This window comes from Lepus europaeus, chromosome 6 (genome assembly GCF_033115175.1).
Source record: "Lepus europaeus isolate LE1 chromosome 6, mLepTim1.pri, whole genome shotgun sequence".
NCBI lineage: Eukaryota > Metazoa > Chordata > Mammalia > Lagomorpha > Leporidae > Lepus > Lepus europaeus.
The window spans coordinates 117097369-117107578 of NC_084832.1; positions in this window are offsets into that span (position 1 = coordinate 117097369).

Consider the following 10210-nt stretch of genomic DNA (forward strand, 5'->3'; position numbering starts at 1 on the left):
GGTGTGGATCGGAGCGAGGCTGCGGAGCGCGGTCGGCGGCGGCGGGGCTGGCGGCGGGCACACGTGGCGGGCGGGACCGCAGAGTGGCCCTAGCGCGGCGGAGGTCGACAGGCTGCAGATTGCGTCAGCACGCGGCCGGAGGCTGCGCCCCCCAGACAGACGGGCGGCCCGGCCTCTCCCGGCGCTGCCCTCAAAGGTGGGGGTGGTGGCGGGAGCGAGCGCTCCTGGGTGTGTGTGCATCCCCCATTCAGAAGTAGGAAAGCCAACACCGTAGAGCGGATGGGTCGGCGTGTCCTGCATCCCTCGTGTCTGCCCATCATCCCCAGGGCTTACTGAGATGACCCTGGCGCAGCCCGGCTCGGGAGGCAGCACTGGGGTCCCCGCCTCTGAAGCAGGCAGGCCTGAGCCTGGCTTTCAGGTTAGCGCATCTCTGCTGCTCCAGGCCCCTCCTCTAGTCCCCCAGGCTCCAATGCGACCCTTGTTGTTGCCCGTGTCCTTAGCACACGGGAACAATAGTAAGCCCTGGATTTGCACACGCACAGTTCTTCCTGCTCCAGGCCAGCGCTGGTTCTCGGTGAACTGCGCCTCCCTACAGGGCGCCTCTTGGGCGGTTCGCACCCCGACCGTGCAGCAGGGGCCCTCCCGGCGCCCCCCAGCTCCCTCCCTGTCAGTCTGGCCGCCTTTTCTTTGTCTTAATGGCAGGCTTGCTGACTCGCTCCAACAGATGGCCCCTTGTCTGCACAGCGATTTCTCCATGTCCTCCGTTAAGATCGGTTTTCTCAACTCTGTCTTCATTACTTATGGGCACAGATGCTGCTACCCTGGGCGATGAGATTTTTGAGGGCAGATTTCAGGCCGTGTTCCTTTCCGAAACCCAGTGGCCTCTTGGGAAGAGAGGAAGTGTTGCCTGCAAAAGTGTAGGTGCTGTGCAAAGATGTCAGTGCTTTAACTGTGGGCTCAGAGAGTGAGGGATCAGATTGTTCCTCTGACAAATGAGTTATTTCTGTGTCACAGGCACCGTGCAAGAAGCTAGGGAAGAGGGGTAGCAAATACCAACAGGAAACTTATTATCCTCAAGGTGTTTCTATTCTAGTGGGACAAAATAGCCTTAAATCATAAGTCAAGATGTCCATCCATTGATGAAGGGGTTAATAAAATGTGATATTCTTCATATGCTGGAATATTACTGAGCAATGAAAAGAAATGAATGATGTACATAGAGTACCACACAGATCATGGAGGAGCCTTGAAAACATGACACAGAGCTGGGTGTTTGGCCTAGCAGTTACCCTGCCACTTGGGACCCTTGTGTCCTACATCAGAGAGCCTCGATTCGGTTCTGATTCCACTCCTGTTCCAGCTTCCTGCTAATGGAGTCCATGGCAGGCAGCAGTGATGGCTCAAGTCATTGGATCTCTGTCACCCATTTGGGAGACCTGGACATAGTTCCCAGCTCCTGGCTTCAGCCTGGCAGCCCCAGCTGTTGTGAGCATTTGGGGAGGAATCAGTGAGTAGGAGATCTCTCTGTCTAGTACAGAAAGAACCAGTGAGACAAAAAATACATGATGGTTGCCAATCTGGGGAAAGTAGGAAGTAGGAAGTGACCACTAGCAGGTACAGGATTCCTTTTGGAGGCAATTAAAATGTCCTACAATTAGGTAGTGGTGGTGGTTACACAACTCTGCAAACCACTAAAAATCATTGAATTAGGGGGTTCTGTTGTCACACAGCAGGTTAAGCCATGGCCTGCTACACTGGCGTCTCCTATCAGGAGCTGTGGTTCGAGTCCCACTTGCTTCATTTCCATTCCACCTCCCTACCTATATGCCAGGGAAAGCAGTGGAGGGTGGCCTCTGCAACCCACGAGGGAGACCCAGATGGATTTCCAGGTTTCTGGTTTCAGACTGGACCAGCCCTGGCTATTGTGGCCATTTGAGGAGTGAACCATTGAATGGAAGATCTCTCTTTTTCTATCTCCCTCTCTCTGTGTAACTCTGCCTTTCAAATAAACCATCAATTTTTTTTTAAAAGAAAGCTTTGAATTATACTCCTTAAAAGGTTAGCTGTATGATATCTGGATTATATCTCAACAAAGATGCTATTTTTGAAAACCAAGTAGCACATGATACATGTTATGAGAAGCACGGTAAGAGGGATAGAAAGCAATGGGATGGGTGATAAACCTGAGTGAATCAGTGAATTAGCTCCAGAGCAAGTATCGCAATGGTTTCTAAATCCAATGAGATTCCTATGAAAAGATTATTTTAAAAAAATTTTTTTGAGCGGCAGAGAGGCACAGAGTTCAGGGAAGAAAGAAAGGGGGGAGTGGGGAGAGGGATAAGAAACTCCTGTTCACTGATTCACTCCCCAAATGCCCACACCATCTGGGGCCAGGAGACCAGAACCCAATCCAGGGCTGCCACATGGGTGACAGGGACCCAGGTGCTTGGGGAATTACCAGCTGCCTCCTGGGATCCACATGAGCAGGAAGCTGGAACCAGGGACAGAGCTGACTTGAACTCAAGCATTCCGACCCGGGCTGCAGCTGTCCCAACCACGCGTCTTAACGCTGAGGCCAAATGCCTGCCCCTGTAAGGATTCTTCTGACGTTATCCACAAAGGAAGAGTGAAGTGGTGCAAAAACAAAGTGAAAGAGGAACTGGGGAATGAGATTCCTGAGAAGGCTAAAACAGTCTCTCCGTGGCTGCTTTCCATCTCCTGTTGTCTTAGGAGAGGAGGCCTAGGGTTCTTCCTCGGTGCGCTCCCAAAGCTTCTCTCCCAGACGGCAAGCCTGCCTTTCCCTAGTGATGAGGCTCATCGCCAGCCAAGGTGTTTGCACTGCCAGACTCAAGTTACAAGGAAATCACAGTTACAGGATGTTTCAGAGGGAATTCTCCAAACTTGATACATATGGAAGCATTGCTAGGGGCAGTGTTTTGTACTGACCTTGAACAAAAGACAGAATTTCTTATAGTCCCCAGTCCAGTTCCAATGTCATCACTGTTTTTAACAAAATGTGTTATTGTAATCATGAAAAATTGTTGCCAATACCTACACAACTTCTCTCCTGTGTCTTCTCTAAACCTCTGTAGAGGAGGAGAAACTCACAAATCTTCTTGGCCTTGAACTTTTAACAGCTCCTGGGACTTGGGAGGAGAGCTGGTAACAGACAATGATTTTCCCTCTCTCTCTGTCTCTGAAGTGTAGTGGAAAGTCTGCTCTCAGATCCCACTGCACAAACTCAGCAGAGAATGTCCTCTTCCATCTCCATTCTTATATTAAAAAATATTTCAGAATTTTATCTTTTTGATATTTCCTGTCATACTCATAGCTGTTATCTTTTATAGATGTACACACAGAGAGAGTTCAATCCTCAAAAATCATTTATTTAGTATATTATGGGAATTTTTAAAAATTTCTATGCAATTTATAGCCGGTAGATTTATTTTTGGCCTTGTTGAACAGGCTCCAATACCCAATCTGCACATAAAATTAGAATCACATTGGGGCCAGTACTGTGGTATAGTGGGCTAAGTCCCCGCCTGTGGCACCAGCATCCCATATGAGTGCCCATTCGTATCCTGGCAGCTCCTTTTCTGATCCAGGTCTCTGTTATGGTCTGGGAGAGCAGTGGAAGATGGCCCAAGTGCTTGAGCTCCTGCACCTGCCTGTGAGACCCAGAAGAAACTCCTGCCTCATGGCTTTTAATCAGCTCATTTGGGGAGTGAACCAGCAGTTGCTGTTCTCTGTCTCTCCCTCTCTCTATAACTCTACCTCTCAAGTAAGTAAATAAATCTTAAAAAAAAAAAATTAGACTCACTTTACCAGAGAGGTTGGCTAGCCCATCAGAAGCAGATGAGCACCAAGTTGAATGATCCCTTGTGCCTGCAAGACTTAGCATTCAAAGGGAGAAGGAGGGTTACCCACTGGCTTCCTGCTGAATATGGAGATGGTAGTAACCTCCACATGGAAGTCTCCCTAAACAATGAAAGGAAACTCTTCCTGGACAGTGGGGGAAAAGATGAGTTTTTTCACTGCTCCCTTGTTTTTTCTTCTTCGCTTGATTCCTAACTCCCGCAAAGAGCAAGCAGAGCTAAGCCTAATCCTACAGCAATCTCTAACCCAAGAAGATCAAGAGGCTGCTTAATCAACGGCCATCAAACCAAGGGGAGACAGGAGGGAGCCAAAGCAGAAGCCTCAGAGCCATTCCTGGGTTTGTATTTCTGGTTCCACTCATTTGTAAGGTAGGGTCTTTCTCAAGTTACGTAACCTCTCTGAAACCCAGTTTGCGTTTTGAATTCTGATCACTAAGATAAGGGAAAGAGTGCTTAAGTCAGAGGGGTGTAACAGGAGAGAGAAAAGGGCACTAGATGTCCACTGTCCAGTGCCGTGGGCCACTCTGGGGGTGTCCCAGCCAGATCCCCAACCACCTTAGAATAAATACAAGTTCTTCTCATTTACTAGGAGCGAGGGAAGATACAAGCTCAAGTAGCAACAAAGCAACGTGTGGGATATTGCAAGCATGCAACTTATTAAGAAAAGAAATCTATTTTAAAGAAATTATTACTTGTTTAATTATTTATCTATAAGGCAGAATAACAGAGAGAGAGAGAGAGAAATCAATCTTCCGTCTTCTGGTTCACTCCCCCAGATGACCGTAACAGCCAGGGCTGGTCCAGGCTAAAGCCAGGAGCCAGGAACTCCCTCTAGGTCTCCCGTGTGGGTGGCAAGAACCCAAGCACTTGGACCATCATCCACTGCATATTAGCAGTGAGCAGGATCAGAAGCAGAGCAGCTGGGACTCAGAACTGATGCTCCTATATAAGATCCAGTGTCGCGGGTGACGACTGGACCCACCTGCACCACAATGCTGGACCAAGAATCCTAAAGGGGATTCGTGGACTCTTCTGACCTCTTTAAAAATAAGTAAATTCTCATCTGTCTTAAAAGGGTGTTGTAAGTCTTCCTTCTGCCAGTTCAGCCTCAGGGGGCAGAGTGTGCACCTGCTCCCACAGATCTGACCACCTTCGCCCTGAAACTCCTCCCTTGCACGGGCTGCTCCTAATCTGCTCCAGACTCTGCAGGTCCTTTTCCTTGATCACACATGTCCTTCTTCTCCTCCTCCTTCTTTTTTTTTTTTTTTAAAGATTTACTTTATTTATTTATGGGGTGGGCAGAGTTATACAGAGAGAGAGAGATTGATCTTCTATCTGCCGGTCCTCTCCTCAAATGGCCGGAATAGCCAGGGCTGAGTCAGGCCAAAGCCGGGAGCCAGGAGTTTCATCCAGGTCTCCCACGTGGGTGCAGGGGCCCAAGGACCTGGGCCATTCTCTGCTGCTTTCCCAGGCACATAATGAGGAAGCTAGATTGGAAGTGGAGCAGTTGGGACTCGAACCAGCATCCACGTGGGATGCCGGTGCTCCAGGTGGCGACTTTACTGGCTACACCACAGTACCAGTCCTTGTGCTTCTTCTCATGCCCTCCAAATGCAAGGGATGCATCCCACCTGCATCTGATCTCAGGTCTCTTCTTTTTATACGTTGTCCCTGTGTGCCTCGAAAGACCTCTAGTTTGTTCGTTTCCAAAGCTGTAGCAGATATTTCGTTTGTCGCCATTATATCAGGCCCATGTAAGCCAAATGCAAGTACATGATCTTCCCCCCTTAAGTCTGCTGGTCCTGCCATCTTCTTTCACTCTGATGATGTCATTGACATCCTCCTGTCCTCCAGGTTCCAAATCTTAAAATAGTTCATGTCTTTGTGGACAGTGTTTAAAGCGGAGGGGAAGCTATGAGCATCCCACATCCAGTTATTGCTAGGGCACCCCAATTCTGTCTCCACAAGAGCTTGCATTGCCGTCCCTCCTTCTGTTCCCACTCCCAATGCCCCAATCTAGTCATTCATTACACCCTCCCCCTGGGTTTCTGTGATGCCCATCTTTAATCTCTCCTTGCCCCAACCCACCCAACACACAGATGGCAACTGATCTTCCCAGCTCTCTGTTCTAATTAGAAGTTTGCACTGCTCAACAGCGTGTGCTTGCACTCACATGGGCCAGACAGGAGTACATGCTGTGTGTTCATGCCTATCTGAAGTCTTCCATCATGGTTTCCTTACAACATTACTTGGGATTTCTTTACCTCCAACTTTGCTTGCCTAAACAACATCCAGTCTTCAGGATCCTTTTTAGCAACCCTCCCCTCCCCCTTTGCTACCTACTCTGTGGAATGCCTTTGGCAATGTCTGCAGACATTTTTTATTATACTACTGTTACTGGAGGGAAGGCAGTGGAAGCCATGTTCTGGTGTGAGACAGAGAGCAAGTGATAAGGCTTTATTGGGGACAGGGCATCCATCAGGATGGAAGGGACAGAGAGAAAGCATGCCCAGTCTCTTGGACTGGGGGAGAGTTTACATGGTTGAATGGAGAGAATACACCTGGGCAGGCTAGGTGGGCGGCTAAGCTGGGAGAGAGAGGGCTGAGCGCTCAGTCTGTGTGGACTCCCTAGGTGTTTAAGGGAGTCTGTTTACCCACCACTCCTTCTCCTTGAGGACAAAGGGTTTGTTGGGTGAAAATTAGCAAATTTCTCCCCAGAGTAGAGTCTGAGAAGGTTTCATTGCCCCATGTTATCAAGTAACCCATTTGGTCCTGAGGAGAGAGAATTCTCCTGGGAGCTTTCCTTGGGGGAAGGGCTGGGACCACCTGGGAGGTTATCAGGGTCTGAGCAGGACTTTGAAGTGCAAGATGCTGGGCGTCTGGAGCTTCCGCAGTAGGTGCTGGTCTTCAGGCCTGTCTCACAAACACACATAGGCTGAATTTCTGACTTCCTACTTAACACTACCAAGGGGACTATGGGAAAGTTATTACTGGTTCCTAGTGGGTATTGGTGCCAGGAATGTTACCAGGCATCCTGTATTACACAGAAAATAATTATTTGGCACCAAATGCCAGTGTTGCCAAAGTAGAAAAACCTTGATTATAGACTCAGAGCAAAGTTTGTTAGTATTTGTAAAATTATGGATATGCTCGATGGCTTTACTACTAAATTCTACATAACATTTAAAGAGGAACTAACTCTAATATTCTTCAAAATTTTCCAAAATATTGAACAGGATGGAACTTTGCCAGACTCCTTCCATGAGACCAGCATCACTCTGATACCAAAACCGAACAACGACCAAACCCAAAAAGAAAACTACAGACCTATATTCTTGATGAACATAGATGCAAAGATTATTGACAAAATATTAGCAAACTGAATCCAAAGCCACACAAAAAAAGATCATACATCATGATCAAGTGGGATTTATCGTAGAGATGCAAGGGTGGTTCAACATTTACAAATCAGTAAATATTGTAAATCACATCAACAGAATGAAGAATGAAAACCATAGGGCCATCTCAGTAGATATAGAGAATGCATTTGATAAGACTGAACAGCTCTTCATGATAAAATCCCTCCACAAATTGGGGATAGAGGGAGCATACCTCAAAACCATAAAGGATATATGTGACAAGTCAGTAGCCATCCTCTCAGATCTGGCTGAAGACAAGGATGTCCACATCCACCACTGTTACTCAATATCATTCTGGAAGTATTTGCAAGAATAATTAGGGAGGAGAAGGAAATAAAGGGTCTCAAAATTGGAAAAGAGAAAGTCAAAATATTCGTGTTTGCAGATGACTTAATACTGTACATGAAAAAGCCTAAACATTCCACCAAAAAGCTGCTAGAAATGATAAACAAATTCAGTAGTGGTCCAGGTGACAAAATAAACATATAAAAAACAATAGTTTTTTTTGTACACCAGTGAAAGAAATCCCATTCACAATAGCCTCAAAAAAAATCAAATATTTAGGAATAAATTTAACCAAACAATTGAAAGATCTCTACAATGAAAATTATAAAACATTGATAAAAAAAATAAGCAAAGACACTAAAAAATGCAAAGTTATTCCTTGCTCATGAATTTGAAGAATCAGTATCTTTAAAATATCCGTACTTCCTAAGGCAATTTACAGATTCAGTGAAATCCCTATCAAAATATCAACGAGATTCTTTACAGAATTAAATGCAACAAACCTAAAATACATATGCAATCACAAAAGACCGCAAATAGTCGAAGTGATCCTGAGTGAAGAAAATCAAGCTGGAATAAAATGTAGGAGAAATATTGCAAGACATCAGTATAGGTGAGGACTTCTTGGATAAGACCCCCAAAGCAAAGGCAACAGAGCGAACTAGACAAATGGGGTTTTATGAAACTCAGAAGCTTCTGCAGAGCAAAGTAAATGGTCAATAGAGTAAGAGAGATCCAACAAAATGGGAAAAAATATTTGCAAGCAACCTGACAAAAATTAATATCCAGAATACATCAACGACTTAAAAAACTGCAGAACAACAACCAAAAAAACCAGTAAAGAAAAAGGCAGAGTATCTCTATAGATTGTTCTTATAGAAGAAATACAAATGCATGAAAAAATGCTCAACATCATTAACTATCAGAGAAATGCAAATCAAAACCACAATGAGGTATCATTTTACCCCTCTCAGAATGGCTAAAATCCAAAAGACAGACAGTAGTAAATGCTGGTGAGGATGTGGAGAAAGGGGAACACTTACACACTGTTGGTATTAGCACAGCCACAGAGAAAAACACTATGGAGATTTCTTTAAAAACTAGAAATATACCTTGTTGAACCAGTGGTTAAAAATGTTATACTACTCTGTTTTAATGTTCTGGGATTACATTAGGATTTTCTGTTTGTGGATGAATTGATTATCTTTCCATTTGACTTTTGTTTATAGTCCTTGCCTACGGTCTTGCTGAACTACCATAGTTTTGCTTTTTACATGTTGAAATCTTTATTTGGTGGAAATTAAGCCCTGGACTGAATGTAAATTAAATATATGTCATCTCAAAAACTAAAAGGAAAGAAAGAGGGGGGGGGGGGAGAAAGAGAGAGGGAAAATCATTATGTGCTTAGAATTGTATCTATGAACTATATTGAATCCTTTAAAAAATAAAAAAGACAAAATTTTTTAAAAAGAAATTTAAATTAAAAAAAAAAAAAACAGTGGGGGAAAAAAGGAGGAAGCAATGCCGACCACAGTGGGTTGGCAACCATACAGCGTGGACGTGCTCGTGTCCCAGCTGGTGACACTGGAAGCACCTAGCTGTCCCTGACCTCCACTGCTATCATGTAATCAACTAGGGGAGGTCGCCACACAGGCTTGCCCACCAGCTCCTGCACCTGCCCTGACTTTGGATCATCATCGACCTTCTAAAATAGCCCACTGATCTGACCAACCTGTTTCTTTGTTAGCGTGGGTGACGAGTGTGGTGTGTGGGGGTGAATAAAGCATTAAAGTAAAAGGCAAAAAAGCGTAAAGTACTAAGCTTAAGGGTGTGTACATCTTAGCTGCTCTCGTCTAGGATGCCTTTTGGATGTCTTTGTAGTGACCGTGGCATTGGCCCACTGACGACCTTCCTGACTAGGCCTTCTCAATCCCTTCACTCCCCCTCTAACTCTTAGCATCTTCTCGAATATTCTTCTCCCTAAAGGTTTCATTCTCTATCTTCGATTTTTTTTCTCACATTCATTTACATGCTCTCCATAGAATTCATCTACCCTGGCTGATATGGTCACTTACCCACCAAAAGGCCATTTTCCTCCATTTTTTTCTTCTACCACAACTCCGACGTTTTTCAGGGTGGGGGTGGAGTGTGCCAAGTCCTGATGGAGAAGTAATTCATTAATCTAAGGCGCTATGACAATCTCCACATACTCTATGACATACTCATTTCCCCACACTCTGCTAGGAGCAAGGGATCAAGTGCTAGCCAGTAAGAGTTAAACAGAAGACACCTGCGAGGCTTCGAAGAAGGATTTTATCTCCTGATAAGGAAAACAGCAGCTCACGGCAAGGTGACCTGGCTGGTGCCCCCTCCTCCTGCTGCTGCTGCTCCTCTACCTCCTCCCCTTCTTCTTCTTCTGTTTATTTTTCTTTTTAAAAAATCGTATTATGGTAAGAATACTTGATATATGATCTACTCTCATAGCAGGTGTTTAAGTGTGTAATACAGTGTTGTCCACTACAGCACACTGTTGTGTAGCAGATCTTTAGAACATACTCCTCTTTTTTGGAATTTTAAAATGAGTTTATTAAAGAATGTTCTTAGGAAGGCAACAACTTTTGGTTTGTCATT